The following is a 10,136-nucleotide window of genomic DNA, read 5'->3' as shown; positions in this document are numbered from 1 at the left end:
TTCTGACTCTGGCAATCTTGTCCTAACAGTTTAGAAAGCCTACTTCACTGAAGGAGAAGGTGGTGCCAGCCCAAAGCACCTTTGCCTCTTGCTGTGTTTGAAAGGATCACAATTAAATAATCATGCGCAAAGCACTTTAAAACAGATCTTTCAACCTTTCCAAATTTGAGAACTTTTAAAATCTTGTATTATAAATATTGTAGGCTTGTACTTGATAGCTGTTTTGATTGGCAAAAAATATATTGAAAAATTTTTTCTGTATTTTGGGAAACCTTTCCTGGGAGGATACCATCTTCAAATGCAAGCAGCATGTAACTGAAGCCCTTTTCCTGATTCGAGAGGGATAGTAAGGTATCTATTTCCTCATGGAAGCAAAGTCATAGCTCAAAGTAAGTCGCATCTTGACTCTTTCGAAAAAAGACTGGAGTTTCAAAAGCCTGGGACTTGGCTTGTAAAACCATGACCCTAAGAATGCTCAGTGCCACATCCGCATGAACTTGATTGTTCTTATTCTGAAAATGCAGTTAGTGAGAACTAACATTGTTGTTTGTTGGTTGCTTTCTCCTACAAAGAAACAATTTGTTAGACCTTGGGGAGAGTGGCCACCTGAGGCCAAATGGAAACTTGCCACTTTTCCTCTTGGAAATGTGAGTCTGAATTTGTTTTTCTTCAGATTACTTCGTCCATGAAAAAAGATGGACAGGTTTGGCATAGGCACTTGGTTTGGCCCTCTGGCCTAATGATTGATGAGGTCTTTCTTATAAGGACCCCATTTGAGTGCCTGCTTTATGCAAGCCCAGAACAGACAGAGCAGAGCCCAGGGTTGGGGGCCATTCCTGGGGGCAGTGGCCCGCTGCACAGTGCAAACATTGCTTCTGTACGAATGGATTAAATACATTGTCTGGAAAATTCTTTTTACTCCTGCCATCACCAGGATGCTATACATGGGACAGCATTAGTCACCATGAGCATGAGAAGCAGTGTGGCATACTTAGAAGGATCATGGGTGCTAGGAGATGATAGACATGTATCCACCCTTTCTGTGCTGGGTTTTTTTTTTAATGTTCATTTATTTCTGAAAGAGAGGAAGAGACAGAATATGAATCAGGGAGGGGCAGAGAGAGAGGGAGACACAGAATCCAAAGCAGGTTCCAGGCTCTGAGCTGTCAGCACAGAGCCTGACGCGGGACTTGAACCTATGAGCCATGAAACCATGCCCTGAGCCGAAGTTGGATGTTCAACTGAATGAGCCACCCAGGCACCCGTCTGTGCTGTTTACTGGACCGAGGTCTTTAGCTTCACTTTCTGTATCTGTAATATGGAAACAATAGCAGTCCTTAAATCACAGGGTAAAATTTTGAGTTAACTTGATGTGATGAAACAGGAAATTGAATGAGATTGTCCTGCTGCCTTGGGCTTCAGCAGAGTTAGTTCCCTAACTGTAGGGAACCATACAATAAATACTAGGATTCTGACATCCGAAACTGAGGGGCTTGACCCCTTGTAGGACTTGTTAACAAATCACGACACGGTCTTTGTGATCCTTAACTCATTACTCATCTCTAGAGTAAAAAAGAAAAGAGCTGGGAAGCTGAAGAAACCTGTGGACAGACTTCTCTAGAAGGAGCTCTCAGAATGCTGTGCCTCCCCCCACTCCGGACCTCTGTGGCCGCTCATCTCAAACCAAGCAGCAGGCAGGTGAGAGGACTTGTTGGCTAGATTGTTGTTTCATGCTCCCTTGATTTTGAGGGCTGCAGGGACCTGTTCTAACTCTAGCCTGGAAAGTCTAAAAGTGAGGGAATGGCCAACCCCCCAGGAGGGTGAGGTAGAGGGTCTAGTGGGGAGTAAACTTCACCCCCAATATGGTGAAAGTGGGAGAATTCCACACAGGCCAGGCCATGGAGGCGAGCCCAAGAAAAAGTTTGGGGTTCTGATAGTACACTGGACCAGACTTTTCAAAACCTGGATAAAGAGACTATTTATTAGCAGAGAGTGATGGGAAAGCCATGGAACCTGTCAACATTCTTCCAGAGGCAGAGAAGAGCTGGTCAAGAGAGTGTGTGTGGACAGCAGTGGAGGGAAGCAGTCAAAGTGCCTTGTGCTTGTACCTCTGGGGACAGCGTGTGCAATAAACCAGCTACACTGCACCAAAGGGGATAAGTGTCATGTGCTTAGCACAGTTCTGGGCACGCAGTAAATGCTTTATAAATATCCTCCTCCTCCTCTTCCTCCTCATCATCACCATTATCACCATCATCATTATCATCATCATTACCTTTACCATCACCATCATCACCATCACCATCACTATGGGAAGAAGGAGGTTTGAGAATTCTCCTGGAAGAAGTTAAAATTTACTCCTTAGTGACACTGACCTATTTTAATGACTCCCCTTCTTTCTCCCCCAACCTTCCCCCCTGCCAAATTTAACAGATTGCACTTTCAATGACTTCCAACCCACCCAGCTGCTTGGTGGCAAAGGTAAGACTAGACAGGGCCCCTTGACTCCTTGCCCAGTGCTCCCTCCATGCTTCCACACCCTACCCATCATAGCAAAGGTCCCCTATGGTAACTTAAAAACAGTTTCTTGATACCTGACAGCAGGTAGTTTCTAGGCTGGAAGTTCATTTTCAATTCCCACCCTGCTTGTCTTCACCTCTATATAGGGCTGACGTATCTGGTAGACATAGTGGGGCCTATGGGAGTGTTTTTTTTTTTCCTGTGTGTGTTTAAATTTTTTTTAATGTTTATTTACTTTTGAGAGAGAGAGAGACAGACAGAGACAAAGCAAGGCGGGGAGGCAGAGGGAGAGGGAGACACACAATTCAAAGCAGGCTTCAGGCCCCTGTCAGCATAGAGCCTGACACAGAGTTAAAACTTGAACCATGAGATCATAACCTGAGCCAAAGTCAGAGGCTTAACCGACTGAGCTACCCAGGTGCCCCAGAAGTATTTTAATTTATTAATCAGAAGAGGAATAAATAAACCTTGGGCCAAATAAAATATTTTAATATATGGTACTAATATATTTTTTGTATGGTAATACAGTCATAAAGTGTCATTTTTTAAAATTGTTTTTAAGAAGGAGGGGATCGGGGTTCCTGGGTGGTTCAGTCCATAAGCATCAGACTCTTGGTTTCAGCTCAGGTCATGCTCTCACGGGTTTGAGCCTCCCATCGAGTTCCACACTGACAGTGCAGAGGCTGCTTGGAATTCTCCATCTCTCTCTCTTTCTCTCCCTCAATATAAATAAATAAACCTTAAAAAAAAAACAGGAGGGGACGCACAAAGGTAAAAATGCCCAGGGCCCATCAAAGGCATAACACAATCTACCCCCGTGAACTCTGAAGACAAAAGCCTTTTGGAAACATTACCACTGGTCAAGAGGAAGGTCAGTCATGTGGGAAGAGGAATCATATTTATGCTTATCCATCTGTGCCCCTCATTCCAAAATGCCTGAGATGCATTTCAAAAGGGGTCAGAATCAGTGGGATGGAAAAGGCCAAAGGATTAAGACCATAGAAAAATAAGAGAGAAGGTAAAATCAGGATGGAGAGGAGCTGCTTGGCAACCAAAACAAAACAAAAAAAAAAAAAAAAAGGAGGAAGAAGAGGAAGAAGGAATTCTCTTCTCTTGCAAGAGGTTCAGTGTGTGGACAGTAAAAAGCCCAGTGCTTAGGGAAATCTCTCCTTCTGATACTTGGACAGATTATTGACTGTGGGGGTTCCTAAGACCCAGTAGCAGAAAGTGACTGTTTACCTCCCTTCTGAGGCATGTCATCAGACTTCTTAGAACAACTTGCAAGGTTCTAGTAGCCTGATCCCTGCCTATCTCTCCCTCACCAAAATGGTTCAGCCTCAGAGCCTCCGTACTTGCAGTTCCCTCTAACTGAAAAGCTCTTCCCTTGAGCTGCTTGTCCTTAGGTCTCACTTCCAAGGTCCAGTCTTCCAAGAGACCTCCTCTGACCGTCTAGGCCTAACACTTTCCCCCCAGTCTGGTATCGCCTTGTTTTATCTTTTCCGTGATATTTATTGCAATCTGAAATTGCCTATTGATTGACTGGCTGTCATCTATCTCCTGCACTGACGCGGAAGCTTCCTGAGACCTTTGCTGTCATTGTTGTTTCTGTATCTAGCTGTGTCCTTCCTGGAATGTGGTCATGGCACAGGGGATAATTACTGACTGGATGCATTTAGGAAGGTGCATCCTGGTAGCCGGCAGGAACCCAGCTGTTTGGTGAACTAACGGCGCCATGATGGAGTGTAAGTTTGCAGGTGCGACTTTGGGAGTAGGAGCTGAGACAGAGCAGAATTTTTGGTGTAATAATGCACACAAGAATTTATAGTCCCCAGGAATCCTGGGGGAGAGAGAAGGAGGAGGCATGCCCATACTTTTTCTTCTAATTACAGGCAGTAGTCTCCCTCTCTGACAGGAGAGAACATTTTTCTATCAGGTCCTCTTAAAGGATAGCTCTGTGGTGAAGAGACTTTCAGATCAAAAACAAGAAGAAAAGGAAAGAAAAATCTCTGTTGTACCCTACCATCCCCAGGCAGGACTCTGATGGTGACTTATCCAGGAGGACAAAACCAAGTGGCCCCTGCATTACTGCATTTTCCATTAGATAGTTCCTCTAATGCTAGTGGAAACACTGTAAAATATTAAAAACACCATTGGGTCCCTGCTCGGTGCATTTGTGCCAAAGCCACGTCTCAGCCAAGTTTCGGGCTTGATGAATCACCCTGAATGCAGCTATATTTAGGTCTCTGCATGCTAATGTTTCTATTTGTCGCTGAGCCCCAAGGAGCGATTTCAGAGAGCATCTCTAGTGTCCCGATCTCCATGGAAACGGTTTTCCCCGCTTCGAGTGCCAGCCCCAGGAACGAGGAATGTCTGTGCCACTTTCTCCCTTGCTGCTGACACAGAATCCGAGTTTTGCTACATTAAACAAGCCGGCCCGCTCCCTAGTCCTGCTCTGGGAAGGCCAGAACTAGCCTCACGAACCTCTCTTCACCTCCCTCTTCTTGTTTTGCACCTTTGTCTCAGATCTCCACGTCCTTATTTAGTGTGCTTCCTAAAATTGAGATGCACAGATTTGGTGCATTCTAAATAAAAGCACTTGACTGGTGGTGGGGGGTGGGGGGGACAAATAAAGGAAGGATAGACACTAAATTGTTAACTGGGTGACCTCTGGAGAGGACGGTCGGCCCAGGACAAGAGACAGGGGACAGTCACTCCAGTTTCTATATTACTTGAACTTTCCTTCAACAGTAGTCCTGTGTTACTGCCACAATTTATGAAATCGAAAGGGTTCGCTGCTATCGAATGTACCCTTTGTTGGTGTCTGTGTGCTACTTTGCATCCATTTCAATGCTTCATCCCATTCCAGCTACATCATTTGGAATCTTGAAGAAATCATGGTAGCCTGGGGACAGGGTCAAAGCAGATTTTCATAGCCAACGACAGGAAATCTCTTGTTTTTTCCCAACACCTCGCTCCTCCTCTTGCTATAACCTAAAGTCTGGCCACACCAAACTTGCTGCCAATGGCCACGTTCATCAAGTTGTATATAGGATATTTGCAGTTTTTGCTATATCCACTGTACCCCAATAAAGTTAAAAATAAGTGAAAAAATTTAATTTTTTTCCATCGAAATTATAATCGGGCAGAGTTTAACCAGTCAAATAGCACTGCAAGGTATAAAAAAAGTAAAATAAGAAATAAAAAGGACATTGTTCTCCCCACTTTGCTCCACATTTCTGCTTCCCAGGGAAAGTGTGTTAGCTCTTTTTTCTGGCACTTACCTCCATGATCTGAGCAATGCATTTCTATTTCTACTTCTTGATGTTCCAGTTTTAGATATTGTCCATGGACTTCTTCCAATGGAAAATGATGAAGATTTAGTTCTCTTACACACCCTTCATTTCAACATATGCCTTCTCTCCCCCCATCTTCCCAATGACATGTTCAGTGAGAGCAAATATTCATGTACACATTACAATGCCCATATAAATATTATTCACGGCAGAGTCTAGTATGATTGTATTTCTTTTCTACTTATTCAATGTCTCTGGACATTTCATATGCTTTGATTTTTTTAGAACGCCTATAAATTTAGTATAAATTCATACTAAAACTCTCTAAAGAGGTGTCGATCTCTCAATGCATCCAAACACTTCAGGGATTTTATCGGCTTCCTCCTTTCATGGTGACATCTCTCTAAGAGGCGCTTCCTCCCTGCTCCCACCCCAAACCCACTGCAGTCTGGTCCTGCTGCCTGGGTGGGTCCTGAGGCCCCCTTTCACCACTCTCCTCGGAGACTCCCTTGGTCTTTTTCTTTGTCTGGATCTTATGTTTTCCTCTGTCTTGGTTTTTCTCCCTTATTTTAGCAGGTTAATTCCTGAAAAACGATGCATGATTTTTGGGTTTTGTCTTCCTACCTTGGCATCCGGTTGTTGGTTGGGTGTAAGATTGCAGAATGGACACTATGTTCCTACAGACTTCCAAGGGCACCATGCTACTTTTAATCCTGTTGTTGAGAGTCTGGTTGCGCTCTCATTTCTGATCCTCTGTAGATAACCAATACATTTCACTCACCCCGCCCCAACATCAAGGTTTGTATCTTTTCCAGTAGTCTTACATTTTCCAAGAGATGATTGGTTCTCAGTTCTTGTTTTTATGCTGCATGCTTGGTGGGGGTCTATCAATTGGAATCCAGTTTTAGGAACTTTTCTTATATCATTTCTATGGTAACTTCTTCTCCTCTGTTCCTCATTTTCTTTATTCTGAACCCCTCCTCCCTTTTTTAAAATACTGGGCTCCCAGACAGATTCTGTACATTTTAAATTAATTCTCTTATTTTTTTTCCATCTCCTTTTATACTTGTTCTATATTCTGAGACAGGTCTTACACTTTATCTTCCTGAACCTTCCTGTAGACTTTTTAAAATCTCTTCTGTCATATTTTTAATTTCCAAGAACTCTTTTTCTCCTAACATTTGTGTTTTATAACTTTCTCTCCTTGTTTCACAAATGCTGTCTCTTTTATTTTGCTGAATAAATTTTGCTTTTTCAAAAAGTGCATCAGTCTACTTCTCACTCTCAATTTGGTCTTTTGTTTATTTGTTGTTGGTTGGTCAGTTAGTGAATTGGTTTGGTTTCTCTCTTGAATTGCTCATTTAGTGGTACTAAGAAATCCATTAACATTACAGAGCAAGGCACTAGAAAGAGGATTAGAAGCTTTATGAACATAGATAGGACTGGTTGGTGGTTAAAAGGTGGGCTGCATTTGAGGGGGTGCTTTTGCCAAGTTAATTCATCAAGGGGCAGCTCCCCACAGTTACAGTTTCCCATGGGTCTTTTCTCTTAGGCTAAACTATTTCCCCCAAATTAATCCTCCTTTTCTTATTTGGAATTTATGTAAGTCTGGAGGACAGGATTCTTAGACCTGAGATGGGAAAGATGGCTGGCTGGTGGAGAGGGTATCACTTACCATTTGGTATGTGAATTTTCATTGAATTCCCATGATCATTGAATTCCCTGATCCCAGCTGCATCTGAAGTCCCAGAATCCAGTGATGGCCCAACACCACCAGGGAATGAAACCTCAGTCTCCTGCAAGGTTGAGTGAGTGTCACATCTCTGGGAGCATGGGACAGGTCAGGGGTCCACGCTTAGCTTCTCTGTATGTAAAATGTTAGCTACATCCTTGCTTTCAACCCCCTCCCCCTTTCCCTCTCCTTTCAGACACCAAGTCCCTGGGCTTCTATGGTGTGACTGACATTGCTTTCAGGTGTTCCTCACATCAGCATGGGGTTCAGCCCTCTTCTGCCAGGTCAACAATCCCTCCACTCTCTGCCTTCAAACTTCCTAATGTGACTCCTGCCTCCTTGCCCCGTCTCTGTCCTTGTAGATTTGGGTCTGTTTTTAAATCTCTTTATTCACATTTGTGTGGGGTCTCGGGAGAACGTGGAAGTAAAACTATGCTCCAATCTGAGTCTAAGCAGAAGTCCTCATATTAGCATTTTCTGTGTACTTGGACCATTTGGTAGACTTGCCTGGAGAATGCTATCCTCAACGTGCTAGTTAGCGAATCAGTTACCCCTGTGCATCTGTCTATCAAGACCCAAATCAAATGCCTGCCAGCTCCTCCTGCAGAGATGCCACGTGCTCCTCTGGGCCCTTAAGGCACTGTTCTCATGCTTTTAGGTCAGCACTACATAAATCAAATACCAGCTATTGACAAGATCCCGCGGTACTTGCTGGTGTCGCTGCTTATAAACACTGCTTTCGTTGTTTCACAGCGGAGTTTCATATCTTGATCTCTGTCTAGGTCGGCCAGCGTATAACAACTGTTCTCGGTATGGAAAGGTCTGTTGGCAATACCCTTTCTGCATGTTTGCTGTCCTGAGAATTTCTTCTTCTGCCCACCCACAAAGGCTACTTAAGCTGAGGAATTCTCTGGGGGGTCAGAACTGGAGGAAGAAGATGCCTACTCATTGGCATGGTGTCTCTTCTGATTTTGTGGTGGAGGCTCAATGGTAGTGGGGCCTCCGCATTCCCTTCTCTCACCGTGGTGCCTTGAGTGCTATAGAAGCCCAGTGGAAGCAGGGCTTGGACCTGCAGCACCCCTGGGTCCCAGCACTATTAACCTTCGGCGTCCTTCTGCAAGAGCAGTGAGAGGGAGGTTTCTGTGGTATGGAAGTTACTCCTCCTGGCCTAAATTCTCAACTTAGGCCTCCCTCCCTTCACCGGTAAGCTGCTCATCCAGGTATCCACTGTCCCAAGATGTACAATTTGGGTATCAGTCTTCACCCAAGAGCAATATTTTTTGTTATTATTACATGGGTTTCCCATATCACTATATTCCTTCTGTAATCTTGCTGTGGATTTGTAAAGAGTGGAGAACACAGTGCATGGGTCTCTAAGACTGCCCTATTGGTCCAGCCCTGGAGAAAGTGTCTCTTATCTTTCCAGTGTGTACCACGTGGGCTTCATAATAGACAAAGCAGATACTTACTGACTCATGTTCCCAACAGCTCATCCCTACCTTAGAAGGCATACCACCCATTTTATTTAGGCTCTGGATGGTCACACATGGAGGGCAACTTTAAGATCATCTTGGTCCCCAGGTACTTATTTTCCATGGGACAGTTCCAAGCTCTGCCTCTGTCTTGATTGTGTCTTGGTCCACAACCTCAGTGCTTGAGTGATGTCCATGTGAAGTGATGGCTTGCTGGTGGGTGGAGGCCTCTGCCTCTGCAGGCTGTCCCGTCCCATTTCAGTGGGTGGATAATGTGATGTGATACAAACAGAAGTCTGGACTGGATCTTTCATAGTCAGTTAGGGTGGCTGGGAGAAGCGCAGGCTCCCTTCTCCCTCCCAAGGTGACAATATGTGAGCCAGGCAATTTTGAAAACCAGAGCTTTTGAGGCCGGTCTTACCTTTGTCTCACGGTGGGTTCTAGAAGCCCAAGAACCACTTCATAGGCGCTCATACAGAGGCCACTGGCAATGTCAAAAGGAGACACCAAGAGGGCTGTTTTGCAAGTAAAGGCATGGAGGGCACGGTGGGAGCTTTTTCAAGAGTGGAGGTTCTAAGTAGCAGACATTATCACCATCATCGTCTTCATAGCTACTCTGGGCCCTACACAAACACAGCCTCATTCAATTCCTTTACTCCCCTTATCTCAGGTGCTATTATTTCATTTTATAATCAAGGGTACTTAGGAAACAGTGCTTAGCCATAGTTACTGATTACATAAATAAATAAATAAATAAATAAATAAATAAATAAATGAAGTGACTTGCCCAAGGTCATACAGCAATGAAGTTGATGGTGGGGAAAACTCCAGGAAATGGATATCTTCTCTTCCCCCTGTGCCCTCCATGTGTCTGAAGTGTTTCCTGAATTTCAGTGTGTCCTGTGAATCCTTCCCTCAAGCCTCGACACGTCCGGGCCAATGCCTTTTAAAGGAGGTATGGTAGCTTACATGCACAACTCTTGGCATCATTCATTAAGTCATTTCTTCCGGAGTTGGTGATTAAGTCAATGTGTGCCAGGTCTGTGCTAAGTCGGGGGGACAGACCCAGAGTTGAATAAGGTATGGTTCCTTCTCAAAGAACCCTAAGCCCAAGTAGTC

General features: G+C 44.4%; 1 long non-coding RNA gene across 1 annotated transcript; it reads left to right on the top strand.

Moving 5' to 3' along the window:
* Positions 1-328: 328 nt before the first annotated feature.
* Positions 329-2,090, top strand: LOC115293618. The gene is made up of 3 exons (XR_003909529.1): positions 329-389; positions 1,567-1,698; positions 1,990-2,090. It is a non-coding gene; the product is annotated as an uncharacterized LOC115293618 (long non-coding RNA).
* Positions 2,091-10,136: the final 8,046 nt, after the last annotated feature.

The sequence above is a fragment of the Suricata suricatta genome, chromosome 6, assembly GCF_006229205.1.
Source record: "Suricata suricatta isolate VVHF042 chromosome 6, meerkat_22Aug2017_6uvM2_HiC, whole genome shotgun sequence".
Classification (NCBI taxonomy): Eukaryota; Metazoa; Chordata; class Mammalia; order Carnivora; family Herpestidae; genus Suricata; species Suricata suricatta.
This window is presented reverse-complemented; position numbering and strand designations above follow the sequence as displayed.